Here is a 22297-nt window from a genome sequence, read left to right on the forward strand (position 1 = left end):
ATACTGCCATCACTGCAGACCAAAAATTCAACTAATTTTAAGCAAGACTAGTCTATTCTACTCACAAATGATTATGAGCCATTACCTTCCTTGTAAATATCTGTGCCGAGAAAATGTTTTTCCTGAAAGCAGCTCCTCTTCCCCCATTAATAACCATTTTTGTGACACACCAAAATCAATAGGTCTCATCTGGTGCCTGATGTGACATATTGACAAATTTAGGGTGGGTCACCAATGCGTACCTTTCACCGTCTACCTGGAGCTTCCGGCACTCCAGGTTTGAGCAATTTGGGACACTGTGTAATTCCGTGCATTGTGCTGTTCACTGGCTCTTGGCAGGTTTTTATCTTCTCATCACTCCAGCAAAGCTAAGTTTATCTTTGTTTTGTTTTGTTTTTCTCTAAGAGAATTCTCAGTTATGGTTACAGCAACAAAAAAACTCACATATTTCTGTCACCTCCTACATTTCCATTTCTCACCATCAAAATAAATGAATATTCTAGTCTGTTTTAAAACAGCGCATTTTACAGATAATTGCCTTCATAAAACCTGGCCCGCAAGTATACCATTAACACGGCAAGTGTAGGATTTTATTGTCAAAAACACCAAAACCAGAGATATTCTCTAAGGATTTGCTAATAGGTTGCCTTTTGGAATAAAACTGATTAGAGCACTGGCTTCTCCTCAAAATTTTTAAAGGGATATTCCAAGAAAATATTTTTGAACTCCTTAATCCAATACTTGGTACATGAAGACATGTAAGCTTTGAAATTAAAGTTGTTAGGACTATACCACAACCTCAGAAAGAATGAGAACATTTACCTTACCTTCTTACCCTCTTGACCCTCTAGCAATGAATTCAGAATCTTAAGTAATACTGCTGCCTGCCTGTTCAGGAAACCTTCAGAGCATTGGATTTTATTTATTTATTTTTAAAGATGCATTTATTTGAGAGAGAGAATGTGTGAGTGTGCATGCATGTGTATGCACAAAGGGTGGGGGTGGGCAAAGGAAGAGGGTAAGAGAGAACCCTCAAGTTGACTCCCTACTGAGTGTAGAGCCCGGATGTGGGGCTCAATCCCCAGACCCTGAAATAAGGACCTGAGCCAAAATCAAGAGTTGGATGCTCAACCAACTGAGTCACCCAGAGCATTAGATTTTAATAACAGGGCAACAATGTAGCATAATTAAAGAGTGGATGAGAGTTCCCAGGTTTTATGGAGAGTGATTCTGATATAGAAGCCAAGGATAGAATCTTCAAGTACTGAAGCTACCAGTGTTAATTCATTATTAAAATTATCACTATCATAATTATCAATGTCACCATCATCCTCAAAGCCATGTATTCATTGTCTACTAAGATAAATGTAAGAAGTGTTATTCTAAGTGCTTTCATATGCATACTATGGTTTGTTTGCAGATGTTCATAACAGTTTTTCCATATCTATGAGCACATCCCTCTGCAGTGTGACTTTGCCATGCTTTCCACCAAAAGCAATGCTATTTTCTCCTCTTCTTGAATGTAGTCTGGTGTTGCACTGTTTTAGCCAGGAGTGTGAAAAGAGTGACTTTCTGTGATTTCCTGATCCTTGGCCACATTAGGTCTTAAAAGTTCTGCAGCTTCCATTGTTCATTGTGGCTGCCCAAGACCACCATGTAGAAGGGCTTGGCAGAAGAAAAGACCAGATGGAAGGTGACAGAGACAGCAAGAAAGAAAGAAGAGAGAAGTCCAGAAAACAACCACCCGACATAAAAATGAGGCCATCCTGGACCACCTAGCCTCCATTTGAGCCACTAGATGTCAGCAGATCGAAGCTTCATGAGGCACCATGGGCCCCGCTACCAGACAGAATACTCCCCATCCCACCCAAACTGCAAAATCATAAGCACAGAAATGATTTTTTGTTTCAGACTACTAAATTTTGTGGTGGTATGTACACAGTAATAGATAACTGAAACATACCCATTTCCTGATTTAATTCTCAATGGAGCATTGTGTTATTTCCAATGTTTCTACCACACTGCCTTCAGTATCAGTCTGTCGAATATTTATTAAGTACTGGAGCATCCCCACATTATACAATGTACTTGTTTGGTAAAACAAAATATAAGATACTAACTTCAAGAAAATAAATGGGAGAGATGATTAATTGATATGAAATGAAGTTATTATCAACAGTTGTGATCTCTCTTCTGGCTTGGGTGGCTGGGCATGAAGGAATGGATCTAGAGCTCATTCTCTCTGGTAGCAACCTGCCCGGATAGATTGGTCAGGAAATAGGGGCTGAAGTGGAGGCTTAGACCATCTAAGATTTCATAACACCATTACCACTTTAGGTGTCCAAAGTGCATCCTGGGTCTTCCAAGGACTCTGGCCACTTGAAAGGATAGTTGTTCACTTGGAGAGATTTAGAAAATAAGAGGAGCAATCCTGAGGCCCACCTGTGTGTGCTTCCTGCTGGATAATCACTGACCTGCTGGTTGCAGTGGGAATGAGACCACCCATACAGCTGATGTAATAGTGTTCCCTCAAGTCAAGACTGGTTCACCCAAGTACAGACCAGATGAGCTCCAGAGCTGGATCAAGCTCTCATACATACAGGGATGTACAACTAGATCAGGTATTCCTCCAAATATTTTCTGAAATCAGCTTTAAAGCTCAAAGAATTTAACACTTCTGTTCTCAGTTTCTACTGTGACAGACTTTCCCTAAGGCAGTGGTTGACTAGTGTCTGTCTGGTCAGAGAGAAGAAATGCCATGAAGAACAGAAAGAATACAGCTTTCAAAATCCCAGCCTAACACAGGGAATATGGTTTAGAGCCATGCGGAGGGGGAACAAGCTCAAGAAGATTTCAGAGAAATTGGGCATCATCACTACTGGTCAAAGGAGTCAGGGAAAGCTTCATGGAGGAGACAGGACATCAGCCACTCAATCAGGAACAGTTTAAATTACCAAAAATAGAATCAGCATTGTCAGGATTTTCATAAAGCCCCTCTTAGCCATTCCTGTTTGGATGTGGACATTTCTGGAGTTCATTCTGAGATACATGCCGGGCTAGGTTTATTCTAAACAAGGCAGTGTTTATAATCCTAATACTTCACATTTTTATGCTACTCTGTTTGGCAAAAAAGTTTTACATATATTATCTCATTTGATATAACAGTGTTCACTATAAATTATTATTATAAGAGGCAGTTTTGTCATTCAGGCATGCTATCACCAGCCAGATACCGTATTTTGTTCTTTTCTGAACTATTAGGAGGTTTGCTTTGTTTGATTTTGTTTTCTGCTTTCATGGCCATACATTCGAAGTAGTAAGTCTGGGTTGTTCAGGGATTGCAATAGTAATTCCCTCCTTGAGAGTTTCTTAAATCCCTTATTCTTAGTCTCCTCACAAATGAAATACAGTGTTTTTCCCTTATGGACATCAATGCACCTAAACACATGGATGTGCCATTTGAAAATATTCCTGACCTTTCCTTTCCTCCCTCCATTCATCACTGCTGACTCACCTGGACAACGGGACATCTTACAGTAACCCTGTGTCTTGCCCTTCAGGTTTCCTGATGCTGGTTTTTTAATATTTGGCTCATGTTCAGAGCATATAACTTTATTTTTGGCCATCCCTCTTCCAGATTTTGCAACCCAATTCACCCTGTACTCCAACTCTAAGATGTTTCTTATCTCATAGAACTTATTAAATAGGCATGCTTCACTCAAGGCCACATAATTTTATTTTTCTCTCAATTAATTGATGTGGCAGTCCACTGGGGAGGTAGAAATCTTTAAAGATTATCACTCTTACTCTAACAACAAGAAAACTATGGATAATTCCCAAAACTTGAACTTTTCTTGAACCCACCAGGCAGTTAAAGTCACACCTGAAATCTATGTAAAGAGAGGCACCTTAGGGCACCTGGGTAGCTCAGAGGGTTAAGCCTCTGTCTTCCGCTCAGGTCATGATCCCAGGGTCCTGGAATCGAGCCCCACATCAGGCTCTCTGCTCAGCAGGGAGCCTGCTGCCCTTCCTCTCTCTCTCTGTCTGCCTCTCTGTCTACTTGTAATCTCTGTCTGTCAAATAAATAAATAAAATTTAAAAAAAAAAAAAAGACTGGCACCTGGCACCTCCATGGACAGAAACATGGAAGATAGGCACTGACTTGCAGCACAGGAAGAAAACCAGTAAAACAGGGCTTCCCTATAGGAGAGGAAGGAGGAGATTTAATGGCTAAAGACTAAATGTGAGCTCATGTGAGATTCTGCACAGGATCTCTGGGAGCTGCACACCCGCTGGCAGGACCTTCATCAGTGATCTCAAGAAAGATCAGGAGCAAGAGAAGGCCTCCGTTGTCATCCAGCCCTGGCTTTGGAGAGTGGCTGCCTCTATAAAATACACAAAGTCCCATCTGCCTCCTCTTCCATGATGCAACAAAAGCCTTAGGTTGCTGGAGGAATGAACTTCAAGCCTGTTCCTGCCAAGACGCAAGTGAAGACCCCAGGTGGCTGTGGGAATGGGAAATGGAAACACTTTCTGCCCTGGAGAAAGATGGGAGGACAGGATCACTGACAAAGTCCCACACGAGGTCCCAGGGACACAGGGCTTGTCTAACATGAAGGCTGGACTGGGACATTGGCAACCACACACCCCTTTCCCTACCAGGCCCTCAAACACAGAGTCACAAGCAACTTTTCCATATCTATAAGCACGTCCCTTTGCAGTAAGATTCTACCACTCTTCTAACAAAAGTAGTGTTCTTTTCTCCTCTCCTTGGATCTAGTCTGGGGGTGGTGCATTTTTGCCAACAGAGTGGCAGAAAAGTGACTTTCTGTAATTCTTGAGCATTGGTCGTGTGAAGTCTGACAACTTTTGTAGCTTCTGTTGTTTGACATTGCTACCTACCACCATGTAGAAAACAACTCTCCAAGGTGCAGGTATAAAGACATGCCTAATGATGAGGATGAAACAGACTCGGAAAAAAACTTTCCAGCAAATGAGTCCTCAGCCTAAGCACAAGATAATGAAAAAGAAGCACAAAGTAATGATAGAGAAATTTGAAGCAAGTGGTGTGCTGAAGGCAGAATCACAACAAAACTCAAATGCAGTTCAGAATTCAGTAATCCAGGAAACTTTAAATCTACCAGAATTAAATATATATATATTATATATATATATATATAGAATACATATATACCCAAAAAGTCTATAAAATCATTTTTCATTTTGCATTCTATAATACAAAATTATTTAATGAACATATAGTATGCACAATATGGTTCAAGAAAATGACAATTAAATATATATATTTATCTATGAGAATTAAATATATGTATATACATATGTATATATATGTAAATACATATATTTTTATATATATGTATATATATATGTATTTGTATATGTACATATACATATATACTATACTATATATGTAAATACATATATTAAATATATATACATATATTTAATATATAAATATATAAATGCATATATTTGATATATATACATGTATATATATGTATTTGTATATATACATATATATATATACATATATACTATACTATACTTTTTTGGTATAATACATATTCAAAAGTATTATGTGCTAAGAATAAATGGTTAATATTCATTAAATTTATATCAAACTGTGTTTTTAAATTTTCACTTGCAATTGACCAAGTCCTTACCAAATACTACACTATTTTTAAAAGATTTTATTTGTTTATTTGTTTGTTCAGAAAGAGAGAGAAAGAGAGAGCGAGCACAAATGGGGGAGGGGCAAAGGGAGAGAGAATGTCAAGCAGACTCTGTGCTGAGCACAGAGCTGACTCAGAACTCGATCCCAGGACTCCACGATCATGCCCTGAGCCAAAGGCAGAGGTTTAATGGACTGAGCCACCCAGGCACCCAATACTTGCACTTTTTAAATGTGCTATACCTTCTGATTAGTTTGTGGCATTTTATATACCTTAAAGTAATAAAACAACATCTTATAAAGATATCCTTCAATAAAACTTAGCCGTCAAAGCGGCTTTCTTGAGGGATATTTTGAATTTTTAGGTTTTCACTATATTTGATTATTTAAGAAAAATGTTTGCCATGCCATGTCGAGCATTGTGCTGTTAGTCAAAGGGGGAAGGCTCCAAAGTATGATATTAGCTACCATTTACTGAGGCTAGACATGTACGAGGCACATGCAAAGGCTCTACCTTTATTTTCTTAGCTAGTCCTTCATCACCTCCTGGAGTTATTATTTTGCCCATTTTCCAAATAAGGCAACAGAATATCAGAAAAATTAATCTTACATAGCCAGAGGATCATAAATGCAGGTCTGTTTCTAAAGCCTGTGTCTCTAACCACTACCTAAAACATAGTCAGTTTCCTCACAGGCATGCGTTATAATATAGTCGAGGAGGTAAGGAGGTAAGGTACATACATATACAGAGGAGTCAGTTACAACACAAGGCAGTCAATAAAGGTAAAGGTAGAGGTAAAAGAGTTGGAGGCCTGGAGGAATGTATTCAGTGGGTAAGGCTGCCTGAGTTCAGAATCTGCTCCAATATCTGGATGGCCTTAGGCAAGTGATTTAATCCCCTTAAGCCTCAAATTTCACATGTTAAGTGGAAAAAATTAAAGAGGCTCCCTCCTAAGCTAGAACACAAGATCCCATAAAGCTGTCTTAAGGATTAACCAAAGTTATATCAGAAGTTGTTCCTGGAAACAGTAAACACTATAAATATTAGCTATCATCTGATAATTAACATCTCCCCCACCTCCACTGGATTGAGAGTTCCTTAAGGACAGAGAAAGGCCTGTCTGACTTGCTCATAGTTTTATCTACTAGCTCCGCACAGAGTAAGACCTCAGTAAGTACCATCTAAAAAATATTCCAGGGTGCCTGGGTGGCTCAGTGGGTTAATCCTCTGCCTTTGGCTCAGGTCATGATCTCAGGGTCCTGAGATCAAGTCCTTCATCCAGCTCTCTGCTCAGCGGGGAGTCTGCTTCCTCCTCTCTCTCTCTCTCTGCCTGCCTGCCTTCCTGCCTACTTTTGATTTCTCTCTCTGTGTGTCAAATAAATAAAAATCTTAAAAAAAAATATTCCAGGTGGAGAGAGGAGGGGTTTTGTGGATTGCTAATTTTAGGACACAGAGAGGGCTTTACAGAGAAGATGGAATGAAAGCCAGCCCTCAAATGGTTTGGTGATTTTAAATAAATGGAGAGGAAAGCGAATTGCATTTCAGGTGAGTAGAATAGCATTTGGAAAGCTAATAAGGTGAGAACAGGAAATTTATATTTGAGGGACAATGAGGAGACCAAGCTGGCGGAAGCAGAGAACTCGTGTCAGCAGGTGATAAGGGAAGAAGGCTGTCAAAGGAGAACGGAATTGGAATATAGGGTCTGGGATACCAGGAAAGACAAGCAATCCTCTTTCCTTCTTTCAACCTCCGCATCCTAGAAAGGGCTTATCTTTGCTTCCCCTTCATTCCCTTGGGGATAAGGCTCTGGTCGTTATATTTTGACACATATAAGCTCCCCGGTGCTACTAGAACTAAGAAATATGAATCGTCTTATAACACAGGTTCAGGTGTCAAAGCCAAAAGGCTTTGCCAGGGCCTTGCTCATGAGATCCCCACAGACCCACTACGGAGTACAGCATTACAGCAATCTCTCTGCTTCCCTCTGAAAGATGCAGGGCTTAGGCAACTCTGCAGGAGTTTGAATAAATCTCCCTCCTGTGACATTAAAAATGAATGAGAGGTTGGTGCCAAGACTCTTAATGGTCCCATTATATGGTATTACTAATGATAATACTCAACTTTGTCTCAAAATTGCATAAAGAATGGGCTGGCTATAAGCTTTCAGCATCTGGAAATCAGTTTAAGCATGGAAATTTGAATGATTTGAACAAATCCTTCCTGAGACTATTAGGAAACTCAGAACACAATCCTTGTCAAGGCTATCAATTAAGCATGGGGATTGGAAACTGTACCTTGCATTTGGCTAGGTTCCCTTTGAAAACCAAAAAACATAGAACATAGGAAATTCTCAGTATCATGACTGCTTTTTTCAAAGGATAATGCCTCTTGTCTATGGCCACTGACAGCAGTCAGAACTATTATCTTTCTTCAAAGATAATTCTCCAATAAAATCACTTGTACGGTCCTACCCGCTCTCAGTAATAACTGTTTCTTTGTATCCTATTTTTGCATGCTTTTTTACTATCACCTCAAGTCTTCCAAGAGTATTTATAATTCTGCGACTTAATCATCTGCTTTGTCTCTCTGAGCATTTAATTTCCTTGCTGACATTGCGGAGGAACAGCATTCCTCATATCTGCCACTAAAGCTGAGTCTCTACATCATGTTATGGAGAGAACTGGGACCATATGTAGCCCAGAACTCTAGACTCCTGGCTCTGTTCCTTCTACTCTAAGACATTACCTTTTATGTAATAATGCAATGGGTTACTCTCTCTCTCCCCAAAATGCACATTTTTCAAAAGAACCTAAGTAAGAGGGAAATGTATAACCCTCAAGGAATGAATTACTAAAGGGTGTACAAGGACACATTCTGGACACTTTTAAATCATTCTCTGTAAGAGGCAGTCTTCTTACCCATCCTCCCCAGGCCCTGTCTACTCATAAAGAAATTCCAAGGATCTAAAATGTGTAGATTTTTCTACACTATACAGTATCCACAGACAAGCTTAAGATTCTTTTTTTTTAAGATTTTATTTTATTATTTATTTTCCAGAGAGAGAGAATGAGACTATGAGGGTACAAACAGGGGGAGCAGCAGGCAGAAGGAGAAGCAGGCTCCCTGCTGAGCAGGGAGCCCCGCCCCCCCCCAGGGGAACTGGAGCACCAAACCATGAGATCATGACCTGAGCTGAAGGCAGATGCTTAACAGACTGAGCCACCCAGGCATCCACAGGCTTAATATTCTTAAAGAAATACTTATTCATTCAACAGCCAGTTTCATCATCTATTAATTTCAGTCATTCTGATGGCTAGGTGTGCAAAAATAAAGATAACTTTTGATTACGAAGTGTTCTCAGTTTAGTCTAGAAGGCAGACATTTGAATGGTTATTGTCCTACATGACAAATGTTATAGTTGATGGAGGTCTTGAATGCCAATATGCAGCAAACAATTCTATCAGCCTCTAGGATGGTTAAGGAAGTTTTCAAGGGTGGAATGGCACCAAAATAGAGTCTTAAAGGATGTGTTAGGAATTAACCAGATGGAAAGAGGGAAAAAGGGAATTGCAATTTGGAACACAAGCAAAGTCATGACAGTGTATGTCATCATAGTGTGTCTAGGGAACTATAAATGCCTTAGTATGCCTACTGTTTCAATCATAAAAGAGAAATAGAGATTGATGAGTTTAAGAAAGTAGGCAAAGAGAAGTCCTGAATGCTAATCTAAGAACTCGAATTTTACCAAGCTCTGAGCTACTTTCTATTTGCCAGATCCCAACTTAATTAATGTTATTTTTATAAAGCAGTGAGTGAAAGTTCAGAATTCTAAGATACACTAAAATCAGATATAAAACTGTCTACTGCCATTGCCATTTGGATGTTTAATAAGCATCTGAAATTTAATGTCACCAAATAGAACAACTGCTTACACAATCCATCCCTCTCCAGAAAGCTCTTCCCATCTCAATAAATGGCATCACCATCCATCTAGTTGTTCAATTCTAAAACCTAAGAGTAACTCTTGATTACTCCTTTTCCTTTATTTTCCACTTCCAAACCGTTACGAAGTCCGACCATACTACCTCCAACAATTATTCAGGATCCAACCATTTCACATCAGTTTCATATGCATTATCCAATCCAAGTCTGAGTCTCCCAACTGGAATATGAACACACCCTACTAACTGCTCTCATGCTGCAGCTTTTTCCCTCTAATAGTTTTTCTCCACAAAGCAGTCACAGTGATCTCTTTTTTTTCCAGACTTATAGAGATATAAATGACGTATAGCACTGTTTAAGTGGTACAAAGTGTTGGACTGATTCATTTCTGTATTGCAAAGTGATTACCGTGACTGTGTTAGCTAAGACCTCCACCACATTACATAACTACCATCTCTTTTTTATGATGTGAACATTTAAGATCTACTCTTTTAACAACTTTGAAATATATAATACCTTATTGTTAACTATAGTCACAATGCTATGTTTTTTAAATTTTATTTTATTTTTTCAGAGTTCCAAGAGTCATTGTTTATGTACCAGACCCAGTGCTCCATGCGACACGTGCTCTGAGAAACAATGCTGTATTAAATACACATCTTTTAACTACAATGAAGTATCTGAAAAAGAAATAAAGAAAACAATCCCATTCACAATAGTATCAAAAACAATAAAATGCTTAGGAATAAACTTAAATCAAGGAGGTGAAAGAGCAGTACACTGAAAACTATAATTCTTTGATGAAAGAAGTTGAAGAAGATACACAGACACGCGCGTGTATGCACACACACACAAATAGAAAGATATCCCATGCTCATGAATTGGAAGTATTAATATTGTTAAAATGTCTATTCTACCCAAAGCCATCTAAAGATTCAATACAATCTTATAAAAATTCTAATTGTGTTTTCACAGAAATAGAGAAAACAATCCTAAAATTTGTATGGAACCACAAAATATCCTAAATAGTCAAAACAATCTTGAGAAAGCAAAACAAAGCCATAGGCATCACAGTTCCTGATTTCAAGCTATATTACAAAGCTACAGTAATCAAAACTGTATGGTGCTGACATAAAAACAGATACATCGACCAACAGAAGAGAATCAAGATCCCCCAAAATACCCCACACAATAATCAACCAATATTTGACAAGGGGACCAAGAATAAACCATGGGGAAAAATAGTCTCTTCAACAAACAGTAGTGGGAAAACTAGATAGCCACATGGAAAAATGAAACTGGATGCCTATCTTACACCATACACAAAAATCAACTTAAAATGGATTAAAGATTTGACTGTAAGAGCACCATAAACTGCTAGAAGAAAACATAAGAAGTATTCTCCTTGACCTTAGTGTCAGCAATAAATATTTTTGGATATGATACTAAAATTCAGGGCTACAAAAGCAAAAATAAACAGGTGGGACTATATCAAATTTTAAAACTTCTACATGGCAAAGGAAACCCTCAACAAAATGAAATGGTAACCAATAGAATGAGAGAAAATACTTACAGACCATATATCTGATAAGGGGTTAATATTTAAAATATATAAAGAATAAAAATGACTCCAGTTTTCCCAGCACCATTTATTGAAGAGACTTTCTTTTTTCCACTGTATATCTTTTCCTGTTTTGTCAAAGATATTTGACCATAGAATTGAGGGTCCATATCTGGGCTCTCTACTCTGTTCCACTGGTCCATGTGTCTGTTTTTATGCCCGTACCATGCTGTCTTGGTGATCACAGCTTTGTAGTAAAGCTTGAAATCAGGTAACGTGATGCCGCCAGTTTTATTTTTGCTTTTCAATATTTCCTTAGCGATTTGGGGTCTCTTCTGATTCCATACAAATTTTAGCTATACGTAGAAGAATGAAACTCGACCATTCTCTTACACCGTACACAAAGATAAACTTGAAATAGATAAAAGACCTCAACGTGATACAGGAATCCATCAGAATCCTAGAGGAGAACATAGGCAGTAACCTTTTCGATATCAGCCACAGCAGCTTCTTTCAAGATATGTCTCCAAAGGCAAAGGAAACAAGAGCAAAAATGAACTTTTGGGACTTCATCAAGATCAAAAGCTTCTGCACAGCAAAGGAAACAGTCAACAAAACAAAGAGGCAACCCACGGAATGGGAGAAGATATTTGCAAATGACAGTACAGACAAAAGGTTGATATCCAGGATCTATAAAGAATTCCTCAAACCCAACACACACAAAACAGACAATCATATAAAAAAAAATGGGCAGAAGATATGAGCAGACACTGCTCCAATGAAGACATACAAATGGCTATCAGACACATGAAAAAATGTTCATCATCACTAGCCATCAGGGAGATACAAATTAAAACCACATTGAGATACCACCTTACACCAGTTAGAATGGCCAAAGTTAGCAAGACAGGAAACAACATGTGTTGGAGAGGATGTGGAGAAAGGGGAACCCTCTTACACTGTTGGTGGGAATGCAAGTTGGTACAGCCATTTTGGAGAACAGTGTGGAGATTCCTCAAGAAATTAAAAATAGAACTTCCCTATGACCCTGCAATTGCACTCCTGAGTATTTACCCCAAAGATACAGATGTATTGAAAAGAAGGGCCATCTGTACCCCAATGTTTATAGCAGCGATGGCCACGGTCACCAAACTGTGGAAAGAACCAAGATGCCCTTCAACGGACGAATGGATAAGGAAGATGTGGTCCCTATACACTATGAAGTATTATGCCTCCATCAGAAAGGACGAATACCCATCTTTTGTAGCAACATAGACAGGACTGGAAGTGATTATGCTGAGTGAAATAAGTCAAGCAGAGAGAGTCAATTATCATATGGTTTCACTTATTTGTGGAGCATAACAAATAACATGGAGGACAAGAGGAGATGGAGAGGAGAAAGGAGTTGAGGGAAATTGGAAGGGGAGGTGAACCATGAGAGACTATGGACTCTGAAAAAGAACCTGAGGGTTTTGAAGGGGCGGGGGGTCAGAGGTTGGGGGAACCAGGTGGTGGGTATTAGGGAGGGCATGGATTGCATGGAGCACTGGGAGGGGTGCAAAAGCAATGAATACTGTTATGCTGAAAAGAAATTTAAAAAAAAAAACAATACAAATGACTCAATTGCAAAAAGACAATCTGATTAAAAATGAGCAAAGGAATGGATAAAGATATGGTCCTTTAATATAATGGAGTATTATGTCACCATCAGAAAGGATGAATACCCAACTTTTGTATCAACATATACGGGACTAGAGGAGATTATGCTGAGTGAAATAAATCAAGCAGAGAGAATCAATTATCATATGGTTTCATATACTTGTGGAGAATAAGGAATAACATAGAGGACATTGGGTAAAGGAGAAGAGAAGGGAATTGGGGGAAATCATTCTCTCTCTTTCTCCCACCACCCCCAATTTCTCTATCTCTTTCTGTTTCTCTCACTTTTTTTTCCTTCCTGTACACACACACATGCACGAAAACGTATAAAAACTTCAATATGTTTTCAGATATACCTGTCTTGAAATAACCTTTCTAAAGATGGCTTTCAAATGGATATACATTGTGAAGCTAACGTTGTTTTTCTTTCCAATCCTAAAATGATTTGTCACTCTGCTTCTGGTGCTTCATTTGATTTCATCACTAGGGAAATTAATTTAATGGCTGTTTACAATTCTGCATGACATTGTCTTTGTGTCCTATGGTTCTAGAAAGCAGTTTGGCAGCACAGTTAGTAGATTGATCTTACTTACTTTTTGAGTAGCAGAGTTGCTGCTCTTTGATGATTGTGAATAACAAAAAAAAAAAAAAGGTTTATCTAACATAGCCCTCATAGTACTTCCCTATTTATCCCTGAAGGATACAGCTTTACAAATAATCAACAAGCCCAAATACTGCAATGAACTTTAGAAAGCAAGAAAATGGCTTCATATGCACAATGTATATGTTGTATCTTTTTGAAACTCACATATATTGTACTTGAGCATCATCACCCACATAATTTTCCTATTTCAGGGTTGACTATTTTATGCCCCAATTCCTCTGTGAGAATGTGCTATATTTTTTAAGGTCAAATGCAAAATTGTTCACCTTGATAGCTGCCCTTACAAGCTCAGAAAAGTTCCTTTTATAATGGGTAGGGGAAAGTATATATAGCCTTTCTATATAAGTGCTTTGAAATACTGCTCTAATTTTTCTCTTAAAGTAACCTTCCCACCTATCACAAATAATAATAGCTAAGAATGACAAGGAGTTTTAAAATGTAAAGAGAGCTTTGTCACACACTTCTCTCAATAAATTCCTATTAGATGATAAAGCTGAGATTTAAATCCACATCTTTTTTATTCTAAGCCCCATGCTCCTTACATTGGAGTTTGTTTATATAAAAGTGTATAAATTAATGTCGAAGTTTCTAACTTAGTAAAGTGGATGATATGAAAGCACAAGAAAGATAGGAGCCTAAATACAGGAGTATTCTACTCGAAACTGAAATATTCAGGGTATAAAACCTTAATCTGTAAAAATTTTAAAAGGTTGTCATTTCACATAGATCAATGGAACAAAATAGAGAGCCCAAAAATACACCCCCAACTCTATGGTCAATTAATCTTTGACAAAGCAGAAAGAGTATCCAGTGGAAAAAGGACAGTCTCTTCAATAAATGGTGCTGGGAAAATTGGATAGCCACATGCAGAAGAATGAAAATGGACCATTCTTTTATACCACACACAAAAATAGACTCAAAATGGATGAAAGACCTAAATCTGAGATAAGAATCCATCAAAATCCTAGAGAAGAACAAAGACAATAACCTCTTTGACCTTGGCCACAGCAACATCTTGCAAGACACATCTCTAAAGGCAAGGGAAACAAAGGCAAAAATGAACTATTGGGACTTCAGGATAAAAAGCTTCTGCACAGCAAAGGAAATAATCAACAAAACTAAAAGCAAGAAGGTATTTGCAAATGACATATCAGATAATAAGCAGGTATACAAGATCTATAAAGAACTTCTCAAACTCAACACCCAAAAAACAAATAATTCAGTCAAAAAATGGGCAGAAGACATGAACAGACACTTCTCCAAAGAAAGACATAAAATGGCCAGCAGACACATGAAAAAATGTTCCACATCACCTGTCATCAGGGAAATACAAATCAAAACCACAATAAGATACCACTTTACACCCGTTAAAATGGCTAAAATTAACAAAACAGGCAACAACATATGTTAGCAAAGATGTGGAGAAAGGGGAACACTCTTACACTGTTGGTGGGAATGCAAGCTGGTACAGCCACTCTGGAAAAGAGTATGGAGGTTCCTCATGAAGTTAAAAATAGAGCAACTGACCTATTGGATATTTACTCCAAAGATACAGATGTAGTGAAAATTAGGGGCACCTGAACCCCAATATTCATAACAATAATGTCCACAATAGCCAAATTGTGGAAGAAGCCAAAATATCCTTCAACAGATGAATGGATAAAGATGTGATTCATATATACAATGGAATATTACTCAGCCATCAGAAAGAATGAATACCTACCATTCACCTCAACCTGGATGGAACTGGAGGGTACTATGCTAAGCGAAATAAGTCAGTCAGAGAAAGAAAATTTTAAGTGAAATAAGTCAGAGAAAGAAAATTATCATATTGTTTCACCCATATGTGGACTTCTAGAAATAATGCAAAGGATCATAGGGGAAGGGAGAAAACTGAATGGGAAGAAATCAGAAAGGGAGACACACCATGACAGACTCTTGACTCTGGGAAATAAACTGAGGGTTGTGGAATGGGAGGTGGGTGGGGAGATCGGCATTAGGGAGGGCACATGATGTGATGAGCACTGGGTGTTATACACAACTAATGAATCATTGAACACTACATCAAAAACTAAAAAAAAAAAAAAAAAAAAAAAAAAAAAAAAAAAAAAAAAAAAAAAAAAAAAAGAAAAGAAATTTGGAAATAGAGAGGGAGGACCCAATGAGGACACAGGAAGATGGAGGCCTCAGTCAAAAACAATCCTGCCGGGGCATCTGGGTGGCTCAGTGGGTTAAAGCCACTGCCTTCAGCTTGGGTCATGATCTCACGGTCCTGGGATCGAGCCCTGCATCGGTCTCTCTGCTCCACAGGGAGCCTGCTTCCTCCTCTCTCTCTCTGCCTGCCTCTCTGTCTATTGGTGATCTCTCTCTGTCAAATAAATAAATAAAATCTTTAAAAAAAAAATCCTGCCAACAACTTGAACTTGTACTTCCAGATTCTCGGTCTGTGGTAAAATAAATTTCTGTTGTTTAAGCCATAAACAAACAAATAAATAAATAAATGCCTGTCATGTGAAGCAATAAAATTTTCCATATTCTAGAATGGAGATTTCTTTTGAAACTTGCTGCTAGTTTGTTCTAAGCCAGTTCCCTGGAAGTACGGATTATTTATCCAAGCAAGTATTTTAGAAGAAACCACTGTAGGACTCATTAATCTGAATGAAGAGGTTTTAGGGCCACTAGTTGATACATGCGTCAGCATAAATGATGTATTTAGAAAGTTTTGTGTGGAGGGATTTTATCATTTATTTATTTATTTATTTTTGAGGAGAGGGTGAGCTGGGAAGGAAATTATCTGTTTTTCTTTGAAAATGAGAAATTAATAGGAAAAAATCTTTTTTAATCACATAAATTTAGATGATACTCTATTTGAGCTCATGCTAGATCTTGAGGCAATAGAATTAATATTTTCATAGGTTTTAAGAACTATTTGCAAAAGATGGAGTACAAAGCAGAGAAGCATCATTTACTGATACTGCCAAAGATGTCACAAACTAATAACCATAATTAACATTTTCATAGCAATTTGGAACTTATAAAGGCTTCTTTGGAAATCAAATATTGTTTCATTGGATAATGTGAATTAGGAATTATATTCCCTTCTATGTATTCCAATCTACCAGTTGTGAGAAAAATTCAGTGAGAGGTGGAGGTTGTTCTGCCATCCAGAGCTTCTGATTCTGGAACCTTCTTGCCTGCCACTGAATATGACTGTTGCCCCCATATATTCAAACAAACTGAAAGAGGTAAATACTTCTTGGCCCTCAACTTTTGAAGGTCCCCCACTGTGTCCTGGCATTTTCACATCCTAACCAGTTTATTCAATAACCTTTTTTATCGGCTCTGTTGTTTCATCAAGCAATGATCCCTTGGTATGTGTTAAATATATGTTGAGGGGCGGAGACACAGTGGTTCTATTTTTTCAGAAATTTCCCCTTTCTTCTCCAGCCTATTATAGAGGGGTCTGAAAATGCAGTTCTGGAAAAGACTGCTTCATCTCTCAGTTTCCAAAAGTACCAAAGAAATGTGCAAAAATGAAAAAAAAATTAAAGTCCTGGGTTTGAGTAAATTTAAGCAAATACATATTTCTTCATTTGTACCTCTTTTAGAGAATGGTTTCATCAAATGTAATAGTATCGATGAGAGTACATTATAACCGTTGAAGCGTTTATAATGGCCACCACCACTGTCACCACCCTGCCCCAAATGCTTCACTAGATACTACAAAGATAACTAAACAAATGTCCTCTTGCCAGCCAGCTCCAGTCAATCAGGAGTGGCTTCCTGGGGCTGTGTGCTGAGAAAGACTCTGAGTCTGCACACTAGCATTGAGGGAAAATATAGTAACATCTAATATGTCTTATGTGAAGACATGAGGAGTGGAGAATGATCACGTAGGTGTCAGATACTGGCCATCTCAGGGATAGAGAGAGGGTGAAATGTGATAGATCTCTGGGTCATGATTGACACGTTAGCTCTTATCACAAACTAAGAGACCAGCCTCACTATCTATCTTTGTAGAATATACTGACCCAGAATATAACCACAAGTAAAAAATAAATAAAATTTTGGTGAGCTAGAATAAACAACCTGGAAATTTTTTTAAATGAGCTTTATCTCACAATCCAGAGTCTTCTTCCAACAACTTTACCTTAAATTTTCAAAGTTAAGGTTTTCACATAATTTGAGTCAGAACGAAGTCAAGGGATTGTTTTTGCTTGCATAGCTTCTCACCATCCTTAATCTTCTATTCCTGAAATTAAACTCTAATAAAGCTTGTTCAAAATACTCATTTCTCCCTGATATGAGGAAGTGGTGATGCAATATGGGGGCTTAAGTGGGTAGGAGAAGAATCAATGAAACAAGATGGGATTGGGAGGGAGACAAACCATAAGTGACTCTTAATCTCACAAAACAAACTGAGGGTTGCTGGGGGGAGGGGGGTTGGGAGAAGGGGTGGGATTATGGACATTGGGGAGGGTATGTGCTTTGGTGGGTGCTGTGAAGTGTGTAAACCTGGTGATTCACAGACCTGTACCCCTGGGGATAAAAATATATGTTTATAAAAACTTAAAATGGAAAAAAAATACTCATTTTTCAAAATCCCCAGACTAAAGGAATCAAAATAGCATTGAAAATGCTTATACTTCCTAACCCTCTTTTCTCAGACTAGAGATAGGGCTACCAACAGAATGATCGGCAAGAAGGAAGGTCCAGCGAAATTATGGGTGCAATACAAGACCTACACCCAAACCTTCAAACTCACTGCTCTTATTAACAACACACCTAATGGGGGAAAATAGGAGAGCAACAGAGGAATACCAACTTCACCCCAGGGTTACGGCCTGCCTCTTAAAAAAATAATTCAAGAGATTAATTCACTACTGAGGTGAAACACTTAACTTTTTTTCTCCCTCACTATCTTTTGCTATCCAAAAGAACTTTCAGAAGGTTTATGTATAGTTATCAGATTTGGAGCTGTACTCTTAAAGTATAAAATTAAGTTGCAAAACAACCTTTCCCTCCCCATCACCACTGCAAATGCTTGAAATTTTGTTCTTACAAAAGGATATTCCTTTTAAATATGTTTTTCTCCAATGTGACTTGCTGCAAGGAATTTCTTTAGTGAGAAAAGCCACCTAACTCTTCCTTTCCCTGCCTTTGGAAATGTCTTTGCTAATAGAGATGCTTGAAATGATCTTGGTGTGAAGCTGCACCTGCTGGCCAATGAAAATTACCTTTGACCTAGATCTCAGAAAAGGAAGATGCATTGAGCTTGAATTAATTTCCGAGGTAACAATACACATTCCAGAGACTTGAGCAAATGTGTTTATGGAAGATCTAAAGGAGCCACTCAACTCAGCCCAAGTTCAAACATATGTTCATCTTACATTATCAAGCTCTGGTCTTTTCCTTTGAAAATATGAACCAAAATTCAATTCCTATGCAAATTAATTATAAACATTTAGGACTACCATAATTTCGCAACCAACCACATTCTGAAGTACGAAGTAAAGTAGAAATAGGAATCTTCACAAATACTGACATGATCAGGGTACTTATTTTTAAAATCCAGATTGAGAATGTTGCTACCTTGTTGAACAGAGCTATTTATTGAATAAAACTTTTTATATAAATGTATACAAGTTGTAAATATAGGGGTGCCTGGATGGCTCAGTGGATTAAACACTCTGCCCTGGGCTCAAGTCGTGATCCCATGTTCCTGGGATCGAGCACCGCATCAGGCTCTCTGCTCAGCAGGGAGACTGCTTCCCTTCCTCTCTCTCTGCCTGCCTCTCTGCCTACTTGTGATCTCTGTCAAATAAATAAATAAAATATTTTAAAGAAAAAAAAGAAGAAGTCACAAATATATTTCCTCAAGGAATTTACAATGGAGATGGAGAGACGAGTCTATCACACCTGAAACAATTAGGGAATAATATGAGTCAAAATAATTAAGTATACTCAGAAGGTAACTTTATAGGGAATGAGAAGAGTAGAAGACAAAATATCAAAGTCTTCATGGAACTGGAAGAAATATAGAAAGATTATTATGATTTGAATAAGTAGAAAGGCAAGGAAAAGGGGAGATGAGAGGCCATTTGCTGAGGTTACTACCCAAAGCTATAATCTTTTTAAGTTGAATTTTATTGATTCTAAGACAATAAAAAGACCTTAAATTCCTAAGATTGTATTTTACATTTTAATGTCTCAGAAACTAGGATGCAAATTCCAATCAATGACATGTCATAGTCTAACTGGCATTGATTTTCTATCATAATGGTACCATTACGGTCCTCAGTGGTTTGTCCTTTAGTTGATAATATCGTCTATCCAAAGATACAGAGAATGTATAAACACATCTTACAACCTAAATCACAGAAGCAGTGAAGATTGAGCTGATCTTTTGAATAACACTGTAAGGCTACGTGATCCTGGTTTGTGATTTATTTTTCTTTTATTCTACTACATTCAAACCTGATTTCAGTGCCTATAACAAAGAGGAATGTGTTAGTTATCAGCTTATTGCCTCTCAGTTCCAAACCCATCCTTCATTGCTTGATTGTGATACTGAAACATTTCTCCCTTGCCAGTTGGCACAATACTGATTTTTTCAAAAGCAGACATATGAGGGAGTCTGGAGGAGAAGGCTTTTTTCCTCCTGGTTCTGGTGTGTTAATTGTTTCTGCTCCTGTTGCACCAGGCTGGTAGTCAGGATGCCCAGTGAAATCTACTCCTAATTATTCTTCCACAAGCAGCTACCTGCAGAAGAACTGTTTATAGGTCCCCCAGTTGGCTCTCTGAAAGTGAATTCTATGGCATGCCCCACTGGTTGCATAGTCTCTTCCTGGTGACAGAATTGTGATGACGGCTTCCCAGTGAATTCAATACCATCCTCCTCCCCTAGGAAGCTTCCTGGTGAATATCATTGACATCTCAGCAGACAGTTTTCTTCTTTGGGATCAAAATGATCCCATACATCAACAGGGAAAACTTGATAGACTTCTCAGTCAGCTTTCTCAGTTAAAGCCCACCAGTGAGAACGAAGTTAAGTGTGTGTTTGGGTTGGAATTGGGGTTGTAAGATTAAGGAATAGAATGAGTTGACTAGGAAAGGGAAAAAGTTAATGAAGGGATATATATGCATGATTGTCAAGGTGATTCTAATGATCTTAAAACAACTAGAAAGCCCTTCTCTCACAATCTCTGTGCTCAGGGATGAACCTCATTATCAGGGCAATCATTGTCCTTCAGGCATGATTCTATACAAAAGTCATCCTGATGCATTCAGCTACAACATTAAAGACCCTTCCACCACTGGCAAGTTTTTTCAGCATGCCAAGAAACATTCAGATGTTTCCCCCCAAAAAATCAGGTATTTAACATTGGAGACATAAAACAGTTGCCTGACAGTTGATTTAATGTTTCTTTTTTTTTTTTTAATCCAGATGTTTTAGTATCTCATACATACTTTCTAACTTACTTTGGTGCAATATTTCTTTGTACAGCTTGACATTTTGAAGGTTGTATTGTCTTAACATTGAAAAGTACAATAAATGTGAGAGCAAGAAGAGAAATGATTTTCATTTCTAACTGAAAAATATAATGAGCAGATTCATGGCTTTAAAGAGAAAGAGAGGATTAGCACAGGTAAATTAGTATCCAAACTTCATTTTTAAAAATCATTTTCTTCCACACTTAGACTTTAACTTTCCCTTGTATTTGCAGACTAGAATGTAAGGTAGCTAAACTTCAGCTGCGTGACTTTACAAGGCGCTCTAAAGTATTAGGTTACTTTCATAAAACAGCCCCATCCGTATTTATCACTTTAAAAATAATATATAAATTAAGTCTGAAGTTCCTTAAAATTCTAAACCTCACCCTGACAGAGAACACTCTTTAATCTTAGAAATAAAACTATTCAGTGTGTTTCCAAGGTCTGTGGCCCATCATGGCCAAGGGATCTCCAACCACATGTGAGAGCAGCCTGGAGAGACTTTGATAGCACAAGTGAGCATAATTCTTCTCAACTGCCACTCACCTTGCCTAGAAGAGCTCAGGACATGGGCTGGAACCCGTCTACCTGAGTTCAGCTATTTCCATAAACTTACAAGTAGATGGGTGTATTAGAGCAAATTTTTGGTTTAGAGCAATCAATCAATAAAACAAAATTCTATTTTACTCACATTATCCTCCTTTAAATGGACAGATGACTTAGTCATGAATTGCCTTGCATCTGTCTGATACTTTTTTTTTTTTTTCATTTCCTGGGATGAATTTTTTTGTAAATGGAACTTGTGTCAGGATATCGTCTCTGGCCCTTTCATATCCTTATTCTCTTTATTTCCCTTATTTCTTGAATCCAAAGATAGAAGAACTCAAAAAAAAAAAAAAGACTTATGAGTTAGAGCAAAAGGATTGCATATATTAAACAAGAAGGTATCACTTAGATATTCTCAAGATAAACTCAGGATGGTTATTTTATCCATTCTCGTGGGGACCATTTTCAGCCCAGAGCCAAGGACAAGAGCAGAGGCTCTAACTCTGGTTTTATTGTGTTCAGTGTGTTTTGGGGGAACTAAAGCAGCAAAATGTAGGCTAATCTTCCCCAGCTGGAGGTGACTGGAGAAATGAGTCAAAATCCAGAAACTCCTCTTACACACACACACACCACTTGGTACATATATTCATAAGGGTATTCACAGATAAAATTCCATTTAGACCTATACTACACTATCAGTCTTGCCAACACTGTGATATACACATCACAATGCTCAAG

At 38.0% G+C, this 22297-nt stretch overlaps 1 non-coding gene across 1 annotated transcript; it reads left to right on the forward strand.

Annotated features, from left to right (window-relative positions):
• The first annotated feature begins 21440 nt into the window (after positions 1-21440).
• LOC123387698 lies at positions 21441-21572 on the forward strand. Its single transcript, XR_006602205.1, has one exon. It is a non-coding gene; the product is annotated as a small nucleolar RNA SNORA44 (small nucleolar RNA).
• Positions 21573-22297: the final 725 nt, after the last annotated feature.

The sequence above is a fragment of the Mustela putorius genome, unplaced genomic scaffold (assembly GCF_011764305.1).
Source record: "Mustela putorius furo isolate JIRA1106 unplaced genomic scaffold, ASM1176430v1.1 tig00003858_pilon_pilon_pilon, whole genome shotgun sequence".
Taxonomy (NCBI): Eukaryota; Metazoa; Chordata; class Mammalia; order Carnivora; family Mustelidae; genus Mustela; species Mustela putorius.